The sequence below is a fragment of the Erythrolamprus reginae genome, chromosome 2 (genome assembly GCF_031021105.1).
Source record: "Erythrolamprus reginae isolate rEryReg1 chromosome 2, rEryReg1.hap1, whole genome shotgun sequence".
NCBI classification, from domain to species: Eukaryota; Metazoa; Chordata; class Lepidosauria; order Squamata; family Dipsadidae; genus Erythrolamprus; species Erythrolamprus reginae.
In genome coordinates, this window is record NC_091951.1 from 38,241,564 (window position 1) to 38,262,753 (window position 21,190).

Consider the following 21,190-nt stretch of genomic DNA (forward strand, 5'->3'; position numbering starts at 1 on the left):
GGAGTGAGAGAGAAGGAAGGGAGAGAGAAAGAAAGAAAAAGAAAGGTGAGAGAGAAGGAAGACAGAGAGGAAAGGAGGGAGAAGGAAAGGAAAGGAACGGAGTGAAGAGAGGCGGGGAGCCCTCTCGGCCTCCGCATTCGCCGCCACCCCGCCAACTGCTGAGCGAGTCCCCGCCTCACCAGCGCCGCGGGAAAAAAGAGGGGGAGTTTATGCAAATCCCGGATGAGATCAGCCGCCAGCAACTGGCTGCCAACTCCGGAGCTGCGCTGCCTGCCTGCCCTGCCTGCCTCCCTCGCCAGTTACGTGCCGGGGGGCAGCGGGACGCGGCGCTCTCGCCAGGGCCGGTTCCCACGTCCCTCTTTCTCCGCCGCCAGTGCAGCTCCTCGGTTTGGATCCCCGCGGGAGGGCCGGGGCCAAGAAGCCGCCGGTGATCTGGTCGGCGGGGATTCCGGGGTCTTCCTAACTGTTCGGGAACCTGGTGGGATTTTTAACGCCCCGCTGCTGCTTGGAGGGAGAAGAGAGGCGAGGAGGAGGTAAGTCCATCGCAGGGCTTCGGGGCGACAGGCTGGGACTCGCTCGCTCGCTTCCTGGCGCCGCTGCCTGGGGTTGAAACCCAGAGTCACCTGCCGCGGATTTAACAGCGGTGGAAATGGACTCCGAGCTGGGGGGGGGGGGGGGGAGAAAAAAAAATCAACATTAGGGCTGGGCGCGACTTGAGGACAGACTTTGCTTCGTGGGTCGCGGTTTTGGATCCAGAACGCCGAGAGGGGTTCCTGGAGGAGACCGTGTTCCTGACCATGGTCAGAGTGCCAACGTTCAGAACTAAGTATCTATGAAGATTCTCAAGTCGTCCAGGTCGTAGTTGTCCCAAAGAGTCCCTATGGAGGCGGGCGGTATAAAAATCAATCAAATAAAGGAAGGAAGGAAGGAAGGAAAGAAAAGAAAGAAAGAAAGAAAGAAAGAAAGAAAGAAAGAAGTAGATGCTTGGAACAAACTTCCAGTAGATGTGATTGGTAAATCCACAGTAACTGAATTTAAACAGGCCTGGGATAAATATATATCCATCCTAAGATAAAATACAGGAAATAGTATGAGCAGACTAGATGGACCATGAGGTCTTTTTCTGCCCTAAATCTTCTATGTTTCAGTCTTCTGAAAGAAAGACAGAAAGAAAGAAAGAGGCTTTTTTCCCCAAGAGGCAACTGGTTTTTCTTTGAAGACATTTTGCTTTGGAAGGTGTCTTCAGAGCTGAAAGTGTTAAGAAAGTAGGTATTAGAGGTGAAATGGCCACCTGAAATAGAAAGAGGAGAAAGGGATGATTGAGATAGATTGAATAACAGAAATTTAAATTGGAATTTAACTTAAGTTATTGTATTATTGTTTTTATTCTTGGTTGGTTGGTTGGTTGGTTGGTTGGTTGTACTTTTAGGCCGCCCAACTGGGCGTACAACATATAATAACAGTATAATATATGCATATTGATTTGTATTGCTGCTCAAAAAAATAAAGGGAACACTCAAATAACATATCTGAATCTGAATGAATGAAATATTCTCATTGAATACTTTGTTCTGTACAACAGCATGTGAAATTGACTGTCAATTAGTGTTGTTTCCTAAGTGGGCAGTTTGATTTCACAGAAGTTTGATTTACTTGAAGTTATATTCTGTTTTTAAGTGTCCCCTTTATAATTTTTTTTGAGCAGTGTACAATGTTATGTATGTATCTTTTTTTTTTGTTGTGGAGAAAAAAATAACTTTTATGGGAAAGAGCTTGAAGAAGCTTCTTGGGTGAGAAGCTAAATGTCCTCAAAGGAAAACCAGAAAGTCCAGTTGCTTCTTGAAAGAAAGAAAAAAAGCCTCCTTTGGGTTTGGAACTAAGGCAAACATATGACCAGAGAACAGGCAGCTTCGTTGGATGATCGGCGCACACTTGTGCTAAGTATGGTTTGATTTGATTTTAGTTTGCCCTGCTGGGAGGGAATCCAGATTGATGGTTTAACGGAGATTGATTTTGAGCGCTTAATGAAACCACAGTTCCCGTGCAATAGGCCTGAGTTGGGTGCCTGACTTGCTTGTCACATAAAAGTACTGGGAATTATACCTGCTGGAAAGTCTCGCCTACACAAAATGGTTTTTTAGGTGTAACTGGGGCAGATACGCCTGCGCTTCGTTTTGCCAAGGGCCGTTTTTGTTGTGTATAACTCCTTAAAGAAAAAAAAGAGGCTGTGCGGAAATACTGCAATGTGTATTTACATATAAAATCCACGTGAGGTGGGAGTTGCTGGCTCCATTGGCACAGGGGAATTTTATCCTATCGGAAGACAACCTTAGTTTGGCCGTAGGTGGCCCTTCCCTATTTCCTCTGCTATCCTGCATTTTGGGATGTTTGGAGAGAGGTTTGACTTTCTTCACCTGGATTGAGAAATCAATAAGGATCTGCAGTTCCCACAGTGGAAATTTTAGACTGGTTTACACACTCTCTAATACAATACAATCTATGTAATCTTGCACATTGGGACCAAAAGGTTATTATCATTTCCAATTTTTCTTTAATTTCCTTTTATTTTTGGTTAGTGAGGCCATTCATTTTTTTCAAAAGGCAGGTAGATTCGTAACTTTTGTCCTTCCTTTTGTGTTTTGTGTGTTAGTGTGTGTGTGCGTGAGCTTGCAAAAAATATGGTAATTTGTACTGGAACAAAAAACTTTATAGAAACATAGAAGATTGACGGCAGAAAAAGACCTCATGGTCCATCTAGTCTGCCTTTATACTATTTCCTGTATTTTATCTTAGGATGGATATATGTTGATCCCAGGCATGTTTAAACTCAGTTGCTGTGGATTTACCAACCACGTCTGCTGGAAATTTGTTCCAGGCATCTACTACTCTTTCAGTAAAATAATATTTTCGCATGTTACTTCTGATCTTTCCCCCAACTAACCTCAGATTGTGCCCCCTTGTTCTTGTGTTCACTTTCCTATTAAAAACACTTCCCTCCTGAACCTTATATAACCCTTTAACATATTTAAATGTTTTGATCATGTCCCCCCTTTCCCTTCTGTCCTCCAGACTATACAGATTGAGTTCATTAAGTCTTTCCTGTTAAATTTTATGCTTAAGACCTTCCACCATTTTTGTAGCCCGTCTTTGGACCCGTTCAATTTTATCAATATTTTCTTGTAGGTGAGGTCTCCAGAACTGAACACAGTATTCCAAATGTGGTCTCACCAGCACTCTATATAGTGGGATCATAATCTCCCTCTTCCTGCTTGTTATACCTCTAGCTATGCAGCCAAGCATTCTACTTGCTTTCCCTACCGCGATTGCACTGTTCACCCATTTATATTAGAAATCCACCTTGATTGTCAGTTACTGAGTTTAACTGATTCAGCAATGATTAAGTGCATGCAAGGCTTTTTAAGGATTATTTACGTATTTTATGCTACTCGCTGTTTTTATTGTTGTTACATTTTTACATTGCTTTTTGGTTGTGATTGTTGTGAGCTGTCCAGAGTCCTGCTGGAGTTAGGCAGCATATAAATATCACAAAATAAAATAAGATAAAACAAACAACAAACCTGGCTTGGGATAAAACACATGTCAACCATCTGACAAGAATAATAATAAAAAAAGTCAAATTAAAAATAATAATAAAAAATAGTGAATGAATACGTAAATATAAATGCAGAAAGCAAAAACAACCAAATAGCACAAGAGGAGCAAACTCAGTGGACCGCTAGATCTTTTTCTGCTGTCAACTTTGTGTGTTTCTGTTTAACTGGTGCTTTGGAAAAAAGCAAGCTTGCTTGTCAAGTTTAAAAATTAATGCTTTTAATACAGGAGAAGCTGGGCTTCTCTGCCCTTCAGGGTGGTCGTCGTTCTACTTATTTTGGAAATATTGTAGTGACTGCAATCCTGAGTACTTCTGTTACACATAATTATTAATTAGCATGGAACATACATAATGAATGTGTGCTCATGATCACAGTCCACATTGTAACCACGTGTTTTGCAAATTAGCATAGCTAAAAAGAAGCAAAGTGATTCTTTGTGGTCTGATTTCTTTTCCCTGGAGGCCTGCAGTGCCAAACCTGAAAATGGCTATTTTTTGATGCAAGATCAAAAATAGAATAGAGTAGGGTAGGGTAGAGTGGAGTAGAGTAGAGTAGAATAAAGTAGAGTAGAGTAGAGTAGAGTAGAATTATTTATTGGTCAAGTGTGATTGGACACACAAGGAATTTGTCTTGGTGCCTATGCACTCAGCATACATAAAAGAAAATATACATTTGTCAAGAATCATGTGGTGCAACACTTAATTATTGTCATAGGAGTCAAATAAGCAATGAAGAAACAATCAATATTAATAAAAATCTTAGGATACAAGCAACAAGTTACAGTCATACAGTCCTAAGTGGGAGGAAAAGCATGATAGGAATGATGAGAAAAACTAGTAGAAATAGAAGTGCAGGCTTAGTAAAAAGTCTGACAGTGTTGAGGGAATTATTTGTTTAGTACAGTGATGGCGTTCAGGAAAAAACTGTTCTTGTGTCTAGTTGCCTTGGTGTGCAATGCTCTGTAGCAACGTTTTGAGGGTAGGAGTTGAAACAGTTTATGTCCAGGATGCACGGGGCTAAACACTATCAGTTTGCTCTTAACTTCAAATAAATCAGAATCTGTGGTCACAAAATAAATGGCTGTTAAGTCGAAGACTACCGGTAATGGTTAGGAAACCAGAATGACCCTGAGGAGATTTAGGTTTCAGCCCCCATTTACCCACAGAACTCATTGAGGGACTTTGGGCCACTCTCTTGTGAGGGTCTTGTGAGATAAAACAAAAGGAAGGAGTATAGCACCATAAAATGGGATATAATTCAAATAATTTGAGTCTGTGGAGAGGGGCGGCATACAAATCTTGTTCTCAAAGACACTGTGTTCTGGAGGCTTACAACTGTGCCCCTATGGATAGCCATATGTTTAGGCCTCAAAGTCTTGTAGAAGATGCCATCAAATTGCAATTTGTGAAGTGGCTGAAGAGGAAATTACAAAATAGATTAGTTGGGTTTTAGTTAGATTGATCCCCCCACCAACAGCCCTGTGGGGTAGGTCCGACTGAGAAAGAATGAAGGAAGATTGGGAGTTCCCTTGACTGAAGGTCTGTCTCACCATCTCTCCTTTATTCTTGACACAGAATTGAGTTTATCAATAAACAGGTAGTGTTCGACTTACACCATTCGTTTAGTGGCCAAAATTACAATAGTACTAGAAAAAGTGATTTGTGTCTTTTCCACACTTATGACCATTGCAGCATTCCCCATGGTTACATGATCAAAATTTGGACATTCGGCATGTATTTTTGACAGTTGCAGAGCCCCTTAATCATGTGGTCACCTTTTGCAACCTTCTGACAAGCAAAGTCAATGGGGGAGTCATATTCCCTTAACAACTGAGTTATTCATTTAACAACTTTATTGAAACATAGAAGATTGATGGCAGAAAAAGACCTCATGGTCCATCTAGTCTGCCCTTATACTATTTCCTGTATTTTATCTTAGGATGGATATATGTTTATCCCAGGCATGTTTAAATTCGTAAACTTTTAAAAACTCAGCTCTGCCGTCAGGCATGGGGAAATTGAGACATCTTCCCCAGGCCTATATAATTTATGTATGGTATGTTTGTGTGTATGTTTCGTTTTTAAACAAGGGGTTTTAGATATTTTTAAAATATATTAGATTTGTCATTATACATTGTTTTTATTATTGCTGTGAGCCGCCCTGAGTCTGCGGAGAGGGGCGGCATACAAATCTAATAAATCATAATCATAAATCGAGCTGCAACAACTCTGGCATAAGCCAGTGAAAGTGGTCCCAGTGGTACTTGGCACGCTGGGCGCAGTGCCAAAAGATCTCAGCGGACATTTGAAAACCATCGGAATTGACAAAATCTCCATCTGTCAATTGCAAAAGGCCGCTTTACTGAGATCGGCAAACATAATTCACCGCTACATCATGCAGTCTTAGGTGCTTGGGAAGCGCCCGACTGGTGATGGAATACGAAATCCAGCATAGTGATCTCATTTGCTGTGTTGTATTGATATAATAATAATAATAATAATAATAATAATAATAATAATAATAATAAAAAATTCAGTTACTGTGGATTTACCAACCACGTCTCCTGGAAGTTTGTTCCAAGCATCTACTACTCCTTTAGTAAAATAATATTTTCTCACGTCACTTCTAATCTTTCCCCCAACTAACCTCAGATTGTGCCCCCTTGTCCTTGTGTTCACTTTCCTATTTCTTCTCTCCTGAGCTTTATTTAACTCTTTAACATATTTAAATGTTTCGATCATGTCCTGCCTTTCCCTTCTGTCCTCCAGACTATAGAATAGAATTTTTTTTTTAATTGGGCCAAGTGTGATTGGACACACAAGGAATTTGTCTTGGTTCATATGCTCTCAGCGTACATAAAATAAAATATACATTTGTCAAGAATCATGTGGTACAACACTTAATGATTGTCATAGGGGTCAAATAAGCAATGAAGAAGCAATATTAATAAAAATTGAGATTGAGTTCATTAAGTCTTTCCTGCTAAGTTATATGCTTAAGACCTTCCGCCATTTTTGTAGTGCGTCTTTGGACCCGTTCAATTTTATCCATATCTTTTTGTAGGTGAGGTCTCCAGAACACACTATTCCAGTGATTCACCTAACAAATGTTGCAAGAAAAGTTGTAAAATGGGACAGCACGAACAAGTTAACAAATTTCTCCCTTCACACCCTAATTTATTGTGGTCAATTGTGGTCGTAAGTTGAGGATTACCTATATTCATGTATTCATGTGGCTTTCTGCCATGTAAGAACTGGTATCGCCTGTACAATTGGCAACACAACAAGTTTCACATTTAAGCCTTTCTGCAAAGCAACATTTCTTTCCTTTAGTTTTTGCAAAGACAGGCTTGAACATGTGGAGGAGGTGAAAGGAATTCAGAGACAAAGCTTTAAAGACAAACGTGATTTATTCGTTCTGTCTTTGTACGTTATGTGGCTGGAACCTGTATGATTTGTTGTGTCTACAGGAGGTAGGTTTCACCAGCAGTAAGATGTGGGTCTACTATTGAGACCCCGTCCAGACCTTTAGCGCATGCGTGAGTGCAAAATTAGGATTTTTTTTGTTTATGATAGGAGATTGTTTAATTGGTATTGGTATATGGTGGATCACATATATTTTGAAATTATGGAAATAAGATTAAATAATTTTGATGAGAATAAATTAGAGAAGCTGATGGTGCGATGGAACAAGGTAAAAGAGTATATGTTAAGTAAAATCTGTGATGTAAATACGAAAAATAAACTACAATCACTCTTTTAGTAAAATTTGTTCAAGATAGAGCCAAGGATTAATAGATAGATAAACAAGTTAAACCTCTTTGAATCCTCCTGTAGGGGTGGTGGGGGTGACGGGGTGTGTGTGTTGTTTGGTGATGGGCACAAGCACTGTGCACTGTTATATGTTTGTTTTTTGTAAACCTATAAAAAATCAATAAAAAATATTTTTTTAAAAAAAGATAGGAGATTGTTTAATTATATCTTGATAGATTTAACAGTTTATTAAACCATCTGCAGTGTTTCATAATCTCAGCAACATTTAAGGAGCATGGACTTCAATTCATAGTTCCCTCTAAGCTGAGCAGTGAGCAATCGCTCACTTAAAAATCATCATCAACTCAGAGTTTTCCAAACCTGCCCAGAAGCCGAGAGGGAAAGAGTGAGAGGGAAGGAGAGAGAGAGGAAGAGAGAGAAACAGGTAGAAAAAAGAGAGGAAGGAAAAGAGAAAGAAAAAGAATGGGAGTAAGGAAGAGAGAAAGAAAATCAAAATCTAGTTTGAAACTAGCTCAACTATTTGAGTGGCATTTTGATATTGATAGAGTTGCCCTATTATGAGCTCACTGTTATAGACACACAGTACAGTATTTTATTTTGAAATTCTCTGAGGCAAAACAGGGTGGGTTATTTATTTATTTGTTTGTTTGTTTGTTTGTTTATTTATTTGTTTATTTATTTATTTATTTATTTATTATTTCTGTGCCGCCCAGTGCCGCTCAGACACTATACTTTTCCGCCCACCCCCCCAAAAAATTAGAGGGAACACTGCTTCAATTCCCAGAATTCCCCCATGATTGAGGGGAGGGGAATTCTCAAACTTGAAGTGAATGCACCTAAAAAGTTGCTGAGGTTGAGAAAACAGCTCTAGAGCAGCGATGTCCAACCTTGGTAACTTTAAGACCTATGGACTTCAACTCCCAAAGAACCCCAGCTGGAATCTCTAAAATGGGTAGCATACAAACGTCTGTATAAATAGATTTTGGCTTGGATTCTGTGTGGTTTTATGACTCAGAGGGACATTTGATCCCAACCATTTGTATCTTGTTCGGAAAGGTATGATTAAGCAGAGGCCACTCCATGCAAACCATGTGTCTTGACACCAAAAGCATGTTGCATAGTGTGTAGCTGTTTCTAAAATGACTGGAAAATGCAATTTTTACATTGCGAGATGGTCTATCTCTGGTTACCAGATGTTAAGGAGTGATAACCATGATGATGATGATGAAAATACTGCATTTTCAGGTATCTATTTTTTATTTTTATTTATTTGTTTTGTCAAGTATGTATTGGTGGTATACAAAGATATAATAATATTTATATACATGATACTAGTAAAAGAGAAACATTAGGACAGGGGACAGAAGGCACTCTCGTGCACTTATGCACGCTCCTTACTGATCTCTTAGGAATTGGGAGAGGTCAACAGTGGAAAGTCTAAGGGTAAAGTTTTGGGGTTAGATGATGATACTACAGAGTCTGGTAGTTAGTTCCATGCATCGACTACTCAGTTACTAAAGTCGTTTTTCCTGCAGTCGAGTTTAGAATGGTTTACTTTAAGTTTGTATCAATTGTTTGCTCATGCGTTGTTGTGGTTGAAGCTGAAGTAGTCGTTGACAGGAAGGACATTGTAGCAGATGATTTTATGGGCTATCTGTTCGGTTAAATCACAACCCTGCCTGCAGTGCTTTGGCCAAATATCAGAGTTGGTACTTCCTTCCACGTCTAGAACAAAGCATATTGTTCATTTAGTTGTGGTTTCCCTTCACTTGATGTCTATTATAGTAGTTTATACCTGATAGTCGTATTAAATATCTATAATTTTATAACAAATTCTGTACAGGACAGTCTGTGTTCTCACTCTTAATTGCCTTGCCTTGCAAAAGGTAATGTTTGGAGGGCTGGATTTTAGTTGTCAAGTGATTTTAATGCTGTGATTTTTTAAGTCAACTTTTACAATGTTTAAAGGCTGCTTTGCTTTGTTAAAGGTTGTCAGTTGCCTTAAGGATTTCATGGAGTAGAAAAGAGTGAGGGTGTGTATCTGGGTGGATGGGTTGTCACAGAGTCCAGCACATGATTAAAGTGTAACATTTCAAGAACAGGGATTTCCCAAACCTCTCACACACTCCTGACTGATATTGTGGTCTGGGATATAATAATAATAATAATAATAATAATAATAATAATAATAATAATAACAACAACAACAACAACAACAACAACAACAACAACAACAACAATAACAACCTTTGAAAAGTGTTCGGAAACTTCAGATCGTGCAGAATGCAGCTGTGAGAGCAATCATGGGCTTCCCTAAATATGCCCATGTCACACCAACACTCCGCAGTCTGCATTGGTTGCCGATCAGTTTCCGGTCACAATTCAAAGTGTTGGTTATGACCTATAAAGCCCTTCATGGCACCGGGCCAGATTATCTCAGGGACCGCCTTCTGCCGCACGAATCCCAACGACCAGTTAGGTCCCACAGAGTGGGCCTTCTCCGGGTCCCGTCAACTAAACAATGTCGTTTGGCGGGGCCCAGGGGAAGAGCCTTCTCTGTGGCGGCCCCAGCCCTCTGGAACCAACTCCCCCCAGAGATTAGAACAGCCCCCACCCTCCTTGCCTTTCGTAAGCTCCTCAAAACCCACCTCTGACGTCAGGCATGGGGGAACTAAGATATTCTTTTCCCCTTTGGCTTCTACAATTTATGCATGGTATGTTTGTATGTATGATTGGTTTTATAACAAGGATTTTTAGCTGTTTTAGTATTGGATTTTTACATTCTGTTTTTATCACTGTTGTTAGCAGCCCCGAGGCCATGGAGAGGGGTGGCATACAAATCCAATAAATAAATAAATAAATTAGATTTGTATGCCGCCCCTCTCTGCAGACTCAATTTATTTGAATTATATCCCATTTTATGGTGCTATACTCCTTCCTTTTGTTTTACCTCACAAGACCCTCACAAGAGATTGGCCCAAAGTCCCTCAAGGAGTTCTGTGGCTAAATGGGGGCTGAAACCTAAATCTCCTCAGGGTCATTCTGGTTTCTTCGACTTAACAGCCATTCATTTTGTGACCACAGATTCTGATTTATTTGAAGTAAAGAGCAAACTGATAGTGTTTAACCACGTGCATCCTGGACACAAATTGTTTCAACTCCTACCCTCAAAACGTTGCTACAGAGCACTGCACACCAAGGCAACTAGACACAAGAACAGTTTTTTCCCCAATGCCATCACTCTACTAAACAAATAATTCCCTCAGCACTGTCAGACTTTTTACTAAATCTGCACTTCTATTTATACTAGTTTTTCTCATCATTCATATCATCCTTTTCTTTCCACTTAGGACTCTATGACTGTAACTTGTTGCTTGTATCCTTAAGATTTTTATTAAAATTGATTGTTTCTTCATTGCTTATTTGACCCCTATGACAATCATTAAGTGTTGTACCTCATGATTCTTGACAAATGTATATTTTCCTTTATGTACACTGAGCATAAGCACCAAGACAAATTCCTTGTGTGTCCAATCACACTTGGCCAATAAAGAATTCTATTCTATTCTAGTCTATTCTACTGTATTCTATTTTATTCTATTTTATTCTACTCTACTCTACTCTACTCTATTCTATTAACAATTACTGTGGTAAATCCACAGCAACTGAATTTAAACATGCCTGGGATAAACATATATCCATCCTAAGATAAAATACAGGAAATAGTATAAGGGCACACTAGATGGACCATGAGGTCTTTTTCTGCCATCAATCTTCTATGTTTCTATGTTTTTAGCACAAATACCTGTATACTTAATACAAACAAACCAGTATTTGCTGCATTCTGATTTCCACAAGTTGTAAAGTCGCCATAATTGTCCAGTCCTGCCTTAGGCAGACAATAGACTCTCAGCTACAAGCGCCAGGATCTGGAAGTGTAAGATACCAATTTTTGGAGAGTGGGCAGAGTAGATTTGGCCTTTAAATGGAATACCAAGAGGGAGTCCCTCTCCAAGAACTAATGGGAGAAGTCAGGGCAAAAATGGCCTTTGATTGGATTCCGATGACATTTAAATGTAATTAAATCTAAATAGTTTTAGTAGGATTACCCTACTTGTAGTTAATAAAAGTCCATTTTGTGTCAACAATCTTTAGAGGCTGGGGACTGAGCTCAGGTGGTAGATGTCTGAGAGATAATCATTAGAAGGTTCTTGGGCATGACAACAGATGCTATTTACTGGAACTCTGTCCCATTTGTGTTAAGGCAGGGAAGGGAAGGGTCTCAGCCAGCATTCCCTGGACCAAATGCCCTTCATATATAGCATAGCAATAGAACATAGGAACATAAGAAGAGCCATGCTGAATCGGGCCAAAGCCCATCGAGTCCAGCATTCTGTGCCACACAGTGGCCCACCAATTGTACATGGGGATCTTGAGCAGAAGAAGAAGATAAAACCCACCCTTTCCCTTGACCCCCAACAAATGGTACCCAAGGGAATCCTGCTTGCCTCAAGGCGGCACTTGGACATCCATTTCAATAACCACTGATACACTTGGCATCCATGAATCTGTCTAATCCTGCCTTGAAGCTATCCAGGCTGACAGCTGTCATGACCTCTACTGGAAGTGAATTCCATAAACCTAGGACCCTCTGGGTGAATAAATATTTCCCTTTATTTGTCCTCACTTTCATGCCTATGAGCTTTAGGGAGTGCCCCCTCATCCTAGTATTATGTGATAGAGATCTTCGTTCGCCTTGCTTCGTCCGTCCGCCACCACTTCCCCTCTCACTGACCCTCTCCCCACTCCATTCGCATCACTTCGTCCGCCCGCCACCTCTCACTTCCCTCTCCCCACTCCGTTCACTTCACTTCGTCCGCCCACCACCTCTCACGTCCCTCTCCCACTCCGTTCACCTCACTTTGTCCGCCCACCACCTCTCACTTCCCTCTCCCCACTCCGTTCACCTCACTTCGTCTGCCCACCAACTCTCACGTCCCTCTCCCCACTCCGTTCACTTCACTTCGTCTGCCCACCACCTCTCACGTCCCTCTCCCCACTCCGTTCACTTCACTTCATCTGCCCACCACCTCTCACTTCCCTCTCCCCACTCCGTTCACCTCACTTTGTCCGCCCGCCATCTCTCACTTCTCTCTCCCCACTCTGTTCGCCTCACTTTGTCCGCCCGCCACCTCTCACTTCCCTCTCCCCACTCCGTTCACTTCACTTTGTCCGCCCACCACCTCTCACTTCCCTCTCCCCACTCCGTTTGCCTCACTTTGTCCGCCCGCCACCTCTCACTTCTCTCTCCCCACTCCGTTCACCTCACTTTGTCCGCCCACCACCTCTCACTTCCCTCTCCCCACTCTGCTCGCCTCACTTCGTCTTCCCGCCACATCTCACTTCTCTCTCCCCACTCCATTCGCCTCACTTCGTCCGCCCACCACCTCTCATGTCCCCCTCCCCACTCCGTTCACTTCACTTCATCTGCCCACCACCTCTCACTTCCCTCTCCCCACTCCGTTCACCTCACTTTGTCCGCCCGCCACCTCTCACTTCTCTCTCCCCACTCTGTTCACTTCACTTTGTCCGCCCACCACCTCTCACTTCTCTCTCCCCACTCCATTCGCCTCACTTTGTCTGCCCGCCACCTCTCACTTCCCTCTCCCCACTCTGTTTGCCTCACTTCGTTTGCCCGCCACCTCTCATTTCCCTCTCCCCACTCCATTCGCCTCACTTTGTTTGCCCGCCACCTCTCACTTCCCTCTCCCCACTCCGTTCGCCTCACTTCGTTTGCCCGCCACCTCTCACTTCCCTCTCCCCACTCCGTTCGCCTTACTTCGTCCGCCCTCCACCTCTCACTTCCCTCTCCCCACTCCGTTCGCCTCACTTCGTCCGCCCGCCACCTCTCACTTCCCTCTCCCCACTCTGTTTGCCTCACTTCGTTTGCCCGCCACCTCTCACTTCCCTCTCCCCACTCCATTCGCCTCACTTCGTTTGCCCGCCACCTCTCACTTCCCTCTCCCCACTCCGTTCGCCTTACTTTGTCCGCCCTCCACCTCTCACTTCCCTCTCCCCACTCCGTTCGCCTCACTTCGTCCGCCCGCCACCTCTCACTTCCCTCTCCCCACTCCGTTCACCTCACTTCGTTTGCCCGCCACCTCTCACTTCCCTCTCCCCACTCCTTTCGCCTCACTTCGTTTGCCCGCCACCTCTCACTTCTCTCTCCCCACTCCATTCGCCTCACTTTGTCTGCCCGCCACCTCTCACTTCTCTCTCCCCACTCCATTCGCCTCACTTCGTCCGCCTGCCACCGCTTCCCCTCTCGCTGTCCCTCTCCGATGCTCACAGCAGCATCAGCAGCAGCCGAGAGAGAAGCGAGGGTTCGTAAGTGGAAAATGGTTTGTGAGAAGAGGCAAAAAAATCTGGAACACCCGGTTCGTATCTAGAAAAGTTTGTAAATATAGGCGTTTGTATGCAGAGGTACCACTGTAGTTCTTCTTCTCCCCCTACATTGATTCATCATCCCTAGATAATTTTTGTTCTCTCCCATTATCCTTTTGCTTGTGCTGTTTCTTGAGAATTTGGGGATGGGAGAAGGGCTGAGTTTCTTGTCCCTCTGTGATCCTCTTGAGACTAAAATTACATCTGTCTCCCTCCACGATTTGTAGATAAATTATGGCAGACATGTGAACAAACAAAATACGGCTCCCGCCATTATGTCTAGCCTGGAATACGCAAAGTACTTTGGACATTTCTGATGCAGTTCATAAATGTCTGCATTTTTAAAAACCCTCCAGCATTCTGGGATCTCTCTGTTTTTCAGATTGAGAAAATTAATCTGTCCAAAATTAAGGCAGATGCTTTAAATCTTTGTTTGGATTGCTTGATGGGGAGAATTTTTTTTGAAGAACACACACCCAAAAACGAGCAAAAAAAATAGGAGGGGATTTTTTTTATTTTTATGTTTTTTATTTTTTTATTTTTTCATTTTTAAATTTAAATTTATTTTTTTTACATTTTTCCCTGTAGACTTTCTTTTCTGGATTTTTTTTTCAGTGAGCCATGGCAAAACTCAAGCCTTGACTTCTCTGCGTATGTGAATTCTCCGACACTTCTGCCTAAGCTAAATTTTTCGTTTTGACTGAATGAAGAAGTTGCTTGGATGAGTAACGACACGTCTTAGTTTAATAAACTTTAGCCCAGTCGCTACGGTTTAACCTTTTTAGATTGCTTGAATTCTTTGGGGGTTTTTTTCTGCCTGATATTAGACAGCGTTACCCTGTGAAGTTAAGAGCAATACAGAATCACAGTTTCTAAAGAGGAAGACGCTGAGGCCACCTTTGGTAGGAGGAAGCAAAGGTCATCCTAAAATTAGGGAGACATTGCTGTGGGATGACACTGGAGGGAGGAATGTAAAGAAAAGTCACATAATTCCCCTCCTCCCCAGCAAAAAAGAACACCAGTTGTTGCAATAAGAAGTTATTCCGTCAGGCTCCCATGTTGGTGTTGTGCTTCAGAAAAACACACATTTTTTCCTTTATGAGGCAGGGCGAGGATGACACGCCAGCAGAGTCCAATTAAGCATTTTTAAAATTTTTGACATGCCAACCTTCGAAGGTTTCACCATCATTGGTCTTGGAATTCCAGTTGAAGGTCTTCCGTGAGCATTTACTACCTGATCCTTTGAATTAGAGATGCCAAGGTTGACGCCGGCTGTCTGCCACTTAATTTCCACTCTTTCCTCTAGTATATGTACCATTTATGACCTTATGTTTGTTTGTTTGTTTTTCAATTTGATTTGTCAATCAAGTATAGGACAGTATACTGCTCAAAAAAATAAAGGGAACACTTATTTCATTTCATTTATTCATTTGTCCAATACACAAATACATAGGAAGAAAAATAGACATGTAGTAATATATATAAGGGTAAAGTGAACTTAGAGGAGAGGATATATGAAAGAAAGAAAATATATATTTTAAGTGAGAGAAAGGAAAGACAATTGGACAGGGGACGAAAGGCACACCAGTGCACTTATGTACGCCCCTTAAACAACACAACATAACTCCAAGTAAATCCAACTTCTGTGAAATCAAACTGTCCACTTAAGAAGCAACACTGATTGACAATAAATCTAACTTGTTGTCAGCACATTCAACTTTGTACAGAACGAAGTAATCAATGAGAATATTTCATTCATTCAGATCTAGGATGTGTCATTTGAGTGTTCCCTTTATTTTTTTGAGCAGTGTAGTTTATATAAACATAATATAGAAAGTAATGATAAAAGAGGACAAGTAGGATAGGGACAGTAGGCACAATGGTGCGCTTATGAACGTCCCTTACAGACCTTTTAGAAAAGGGGAGAGGTCGACTGTAGACTATCTAAGGTTGAAGATTTGGAGAACAAACAACTGGGTCAGGTAGTGCATTCCAGGCGTTGAACACTCCATTGCTGAAGTCGTATTTTCTGTAGTCGAGTTTGAAGAGTTTTAAATTTAATTTGAATCTATTACATGCTCATGTGATTTCAATTCCTGATCCTGAACCGTAGGAGTTCGGTGAGTCGGTCTCAGGGGTTTGGTAGAGCCTCCGCCACGGAGGTCAAGACACACCCGACTCATTATGTAAATTCGTGATGACAAGCCCCGCTTGGCCATCACTTACTGCAGATGATCAAGTCATATTAATTGGCCAATCAGTGCTGCGGGGAATTTAGTGTGCTCCGTAGTCACCGTGTGACTGTCGTACGTTGTGTGGTTTCTTTTAATCTCGTCTCTCAAAAACAACAGCAGAAGTCACACTGATTTGCAGGTATGCAATTTGTTGTGAGTTCATGCACTGTGTTGGTTTTGTTCTTTGATCAAGGCGATGTTCATGCACGGTTCGTTTTGTGTACCAGTAAAAAAACATATACCTATGTCTTGAATTTAAACATGCCTGGGATAAACATATATCCATTGTAAGATAAAATACAGGAAATAGTATAAGGGCAGACTAGATGGACCATGAGGCCTTTCTCTGCCATCAATCTTCTATGTTTCTATGTTTCTATGTTGAATTTAGAAAAAAATCATATTTGGTTTATCACTAAAGAAGGGTTCGGTGAATTCAGTACCGCAAACAAAGTTAAGAACCACTGCTCTAGTGATATTGGTTCAGACCAGTATCAGGTTGCTGCTGGTACAAATAAGGACGGCGTACCAGTAGCGAAAATTGAGCAGTGCATGCAGGTGCGTCCTAGCGAGATTTTGCTTCTGCACATGCACAGGAAACAAAGTCTCGCGAAGGGACACGTGCGAGAGAGATTTCAGTGATATCTTGCTTCTGCATGCTTCTGCTCCGGTTCAAACACTTTACATTCTAACTAGGAAATGGATTGCTTCTACTTTAGATTGTGAGCTCTGATAGTGCGACTTCCAGTTTATCAAACTAAATGAATTGCTGATGAAAGAGCCAGACAGGAAGAAGGATCTAATTAAATTTGTGATATATATGGCTAACTCGCTGCGGATTGGCGTTTATGTGGCCTATTGTGAAATATCATGCCACTTTGTCATTTTTCAGCTTTTTTTTTTTTTTTAAAGTTATAGCACTATTAGGCTGAAGCACACTGCAATACAGCCTTCCAAACAGAAAAAATGTCTGGTTACTTGGAAACAGACTAATAAATCGGTCGGACGTCTTCGTGACGTCAAAGCTCTGCCCATGGAATTCCCTATTGGGATTCCCCACCTCCTTTGTAGCCTCCAGATCGGCCGAAAACACCGCCGACGATCTCAAAAATGGCGCTCTGCCAAGCGGCGCGCCCGGCTGTAACCTTCTGAAACAACCGGGCACTTCTCGGCGCCCTCCGGAACGCGAACCCAAACCCGAACTTCTGGGTTCGGCATTCGGGAGAATGCCGAGAAGCCCCCCGGCTGTTTCAGAAGGTGACAGCTGGGCAGCGGCGATTCTCGGCAGTCTCCTGAACCCGAAAAGTTCGGGTTCGGGTTTGGGAGAACGCCGAGAAGCCCCCCAGCTGTTTTAAAAGGTGACAGCCGGGCGGCGGCGCCCAGTGGAGCGCCATTTTGCGATCTGCAGTGGGTTCGTAAGCCGAAAAAAGTTCGTAAGAAGAGGCAAAATTTTTCGAACCCCGGGTTCGTATCACGAGGGGTTCGTATCACGAGGGGTTCGTATCACGAGGGGTTCGTATCACGAGGGGTTCGTATCACGAGGAGTTCGTATCATGAGGTACCACTGTACATTGATTCCTTGGGAAAAATTGCTTCTTCTTACAAACTTTTCTACTTAAGAACCTGGTCACGGAACGAATTAAGTTCGTAAGTGGAGGTACCACTGTATTAGAAAAAAATTCATGCAGGATAATTCTCCCTGTGGCTATATGTTATTGCAAGGATCAGAAACAATATTCCCATAATTTCTCATAATTGGTATCATAGGGACTTACCACACTCATCTTTTCTACCAGTGCTTCAAGCAGGATATAGAAGTGCTTGATTTAAAGTACCAAATATGTTTTTTCATTAAAAATTTAGGGAGGGAGATGGGAAGGTATATGACATGATGAGGAACATACTTATTTGGAGCAGTATTTCTGACAACTTTAAGCTGTCTGGACTTCCACTCGCAGAATTCCCTAGCCACTTATTCTGACTGGGGAATTGTGGGAATTGAAATCCACGCAGTTGAGAAACACTGATTTAGAACCCACATCACCAAGGACAAATTTGGCTGCGGGTCATGAAATTTAGATCTTCATCAGCTTTGCGATAAATGTTGGCATCAGATCTAATGAAAATAGAAAGGAATGACCTTCTCCTCTAAATGAATTCAGATCTGAAGCCCAAGTAAATCACAGCAAAATCTGACGTGATCTTTATTTGGGGAATGTATTTGTGGAATTCTGAAGGGCAAAAAAAAAAAATCTATAAAAGAAACTAGCAAATTATGTTAAGTAGGAAATTTTGTACGTGGAGCCGAGCCAAATTCGTCATAACAACTTGGCAAAAGCTGTGATCGTGAAGTGAAGGGTTAGATGGATGTGAAGGGACCTGCTTTTTATTAGAGACTTTTCTTTGATCAGCACTTTCTGAACGAGAAAGATCTGCTCATACTGGGGAGCAGATATGAAAAAAATGTGGTATTCTTTGGAAGCAAAATGAGAAGAACTGCAGATAATCTTCAATTTACAACCAAAATGGACCCCTGCATTTCTCTGGCTAAGCAGGGCAGTTGTTAAGTGAACTCTGCCCCATTTTATGACCTTTCTTGCTGCAGTTGTTAAGCAAATCACTGTACCTGTTAAGTTAGTTACGTGGTTCTTAAGTGAATCTGGCCTTCGCATTGGTTTTGCTTGTCTTTGTTGCTCTTCATTGCACTTTTTCCAAAGTCTCAACATTTTTTTTTGTAATGCAGTTTCCAGTTGTGACTTTACTAAGGTTTTATAAAGTGGCACTTGTGCTTGGCGAGATTTTGATTCTGTGCCTCTGTTTTTACAACCAAAGTTTGTATTAGCTTTTTTGACTGATGCCACATACTGCCATATAAATGGGGCAGCCACATAAATATCCATATATCTGCCTGCCTGCCTGCCTGCCTGCCTGCCTGCCTGCCTGCCTGCCTGCCTGCCTGCCTGCCTGCCTGCCTGCCTGCCTGCCTGCCTGCCTGCCTGCCTGCCTGCCTGCCTGCCTGCCTGCCTGCCTATCTATCTATCTATCTATCTATCTATCTATCTATCTATCTATCTATCTATCTATCTATCTATCTATCTATCTATCTATCTAATTGTCCTAAAAATGTGGGTGTCAGGTGTACAGTGGTACTTCTACCTAAGAACGCCTCTATTTACAAACGTTTCTAGATAAGAACCATTTTCTACTTACAAACCTGAGCCTCTGAAACTGTAACCGGAAAAGGCAGGGAGAAGCCACTGTGAAGCCGCTCTAGGAATCTCTTGGGAGGAAACAGGGCCCCCTGTGGTTCCCTGTGGTTTCCCCAATCATACACATTATTTGCTTTTACATTGATTCCTATGGGGAAAATTGCTTCTTCTTATAAACTTTTCTACTTAAGAACCTGGTCACGGAATGAATTAAGTTCCTAAGTAGAGGTACCACTGCATTTATAAATGAAGAGGCAACCGCCATTGCCATTGTGAGCAGCGTTATATAAAATCAGCTGTCTTAAATGGGGATTTTAATACTCTGACGACATTAGTAGAGGAGTAACAAAAGCTAAATTTTAAACGTTCCAGAGGTCGCAATGGTTGTTGTCTCTTCATATATGTGTGTGTGTGTGTCTGTGTGTCTGTGTGTGTGTATGTATGTATGTGTATGTATATGTGTATGTATATGAACTGTATATGCATATATATATTTGGATTTATATGCTGCCCCTCTCCGAGGACTTTATAAAGTTGCCCTTCCTCACAATGATGTAAGACAGAGAACACAGTTTAAATATAGTTTAACTATAGAAGCCATGAGATAAATGACCATTTAAAAAATAAACAATTCAAGAAAAGAGTAAAAACTATAAGATATGAATGTGCTAAAACAGTGGTTCTCAACATAGGGGTTGGGACTCCTTTGGGGGTCGAATGACCGTTTCACAGGGGTCCCCTAAGACCATGGGAAAAGACAAATTTCCCATAGTGTTAGGAACTAAAGCTCCTATTTTGGTGCCTTGGAACGTATTTTTACAATCTCACCAATCAGGCATTTATAGTGACGGTGTCCATCTGACCTTCCTGCCAATCAGCTTTTTTATTTTTATTTTTATTTTTATTTTTTTTAAATAATAATAATAATAATAATAATAATAATAATTATTATTATTATTATTATTATTATTATTTAGATTTGTATGCCGCCCCTCTCCGTAGACTCGGGGTGGCTTAAAGCTCTGTTGGGAGAATTGCGCTAGACTTATGGTTGGAAGTCACCACAACATGAGGAACTGTATTAAGGGGTTGCGGCATTAGAAAGGTTGAGAAACAATGTGCTAAAGCGTACATCTGAATTGGTATGGGTCCTGTGCAGTTGTATGAAAGTAGAGATTTGTAAATTGACGATAATTGCATTCTGCACTCCAGCTCGAGGCGTCTGTAATATGGTAAATGATTTAGCTTTACTAGATAAATGGTCAAAGCAATGGAAACTGCAGTTTAATGTTTCCAAATGTAAAATAATGCACTTGGGGAAAAAGGAATCCTCAATCTGAGTATTGTATTGGCAGTTAGTTCTGTGTTAGCAAAAACTTCAGAAGAAAAGGATTTAGGGGTAGTGATTTCTGACAGTCTCAAAATGGGTGAACAGTGCAGTCAGGCAGTAGGGAAAGCAAGTAGGATTCTTGGCTGCATAGCTAGAGGTATAACAAGCAGGAAGAGGGAGATTATGATCCCGCTATATAGAGTGCTGGTGAGACCACATTTGGAATACTACTGTGTTCAGTTCTGGAGACCTCACCTACAAAAAGATATTGATAAAATTGAACGGGTCCAAAGATGGGCTACAAGAATGGTGGAAGGTCTTAAGCATAAAACGTATCAGGAAAGACTTAATGAACTCAATCTGTATAGTCTGGAGGACAGAAGGGAAAGGGGGGACATGATTGAAACATTTAAATATGTCAAAGGGTTAAATAAGGTCCAGGAGGGAAGTGTTTTTAATAGGAAAGTGAACACAAGAACAAGGGACACAATCTGAAGTTAGTTGGGGGAAAGATCGAAAGCAACATGAGAAAATATTATTTTACTGAAATAGTAGTAGATCCTTGGAACAAACTTCCAGCTGACGT

At 41.7% G+C, this 21,190-nt stretch overlaps 1 protein-coding gene across 3 annotated transcripts in view; it reads left to right on the plus strand.

The window, feature by feature from the left end:
• Nucleotides 1-246: 246 nt before the first annotated feature.
• DDR1 (discoidin domain receptor tyrosine kinase 1) overlaps nt 247-21,190 on the plus strand; it is a 117,050-nt gene continuing 96,106 nt past the window's right edge. For all 3 annotated transcript variants that reach the window (XM_070737738.1, XM_070737736.1, XM_070737737.1), the window contains exon 1: nt 247-533. The gene's annotated coding sequence lies outside the window, so the exon portion shown is untranslated. The remainder of the gene's footprint in view (nt 534-21,190) is intronic.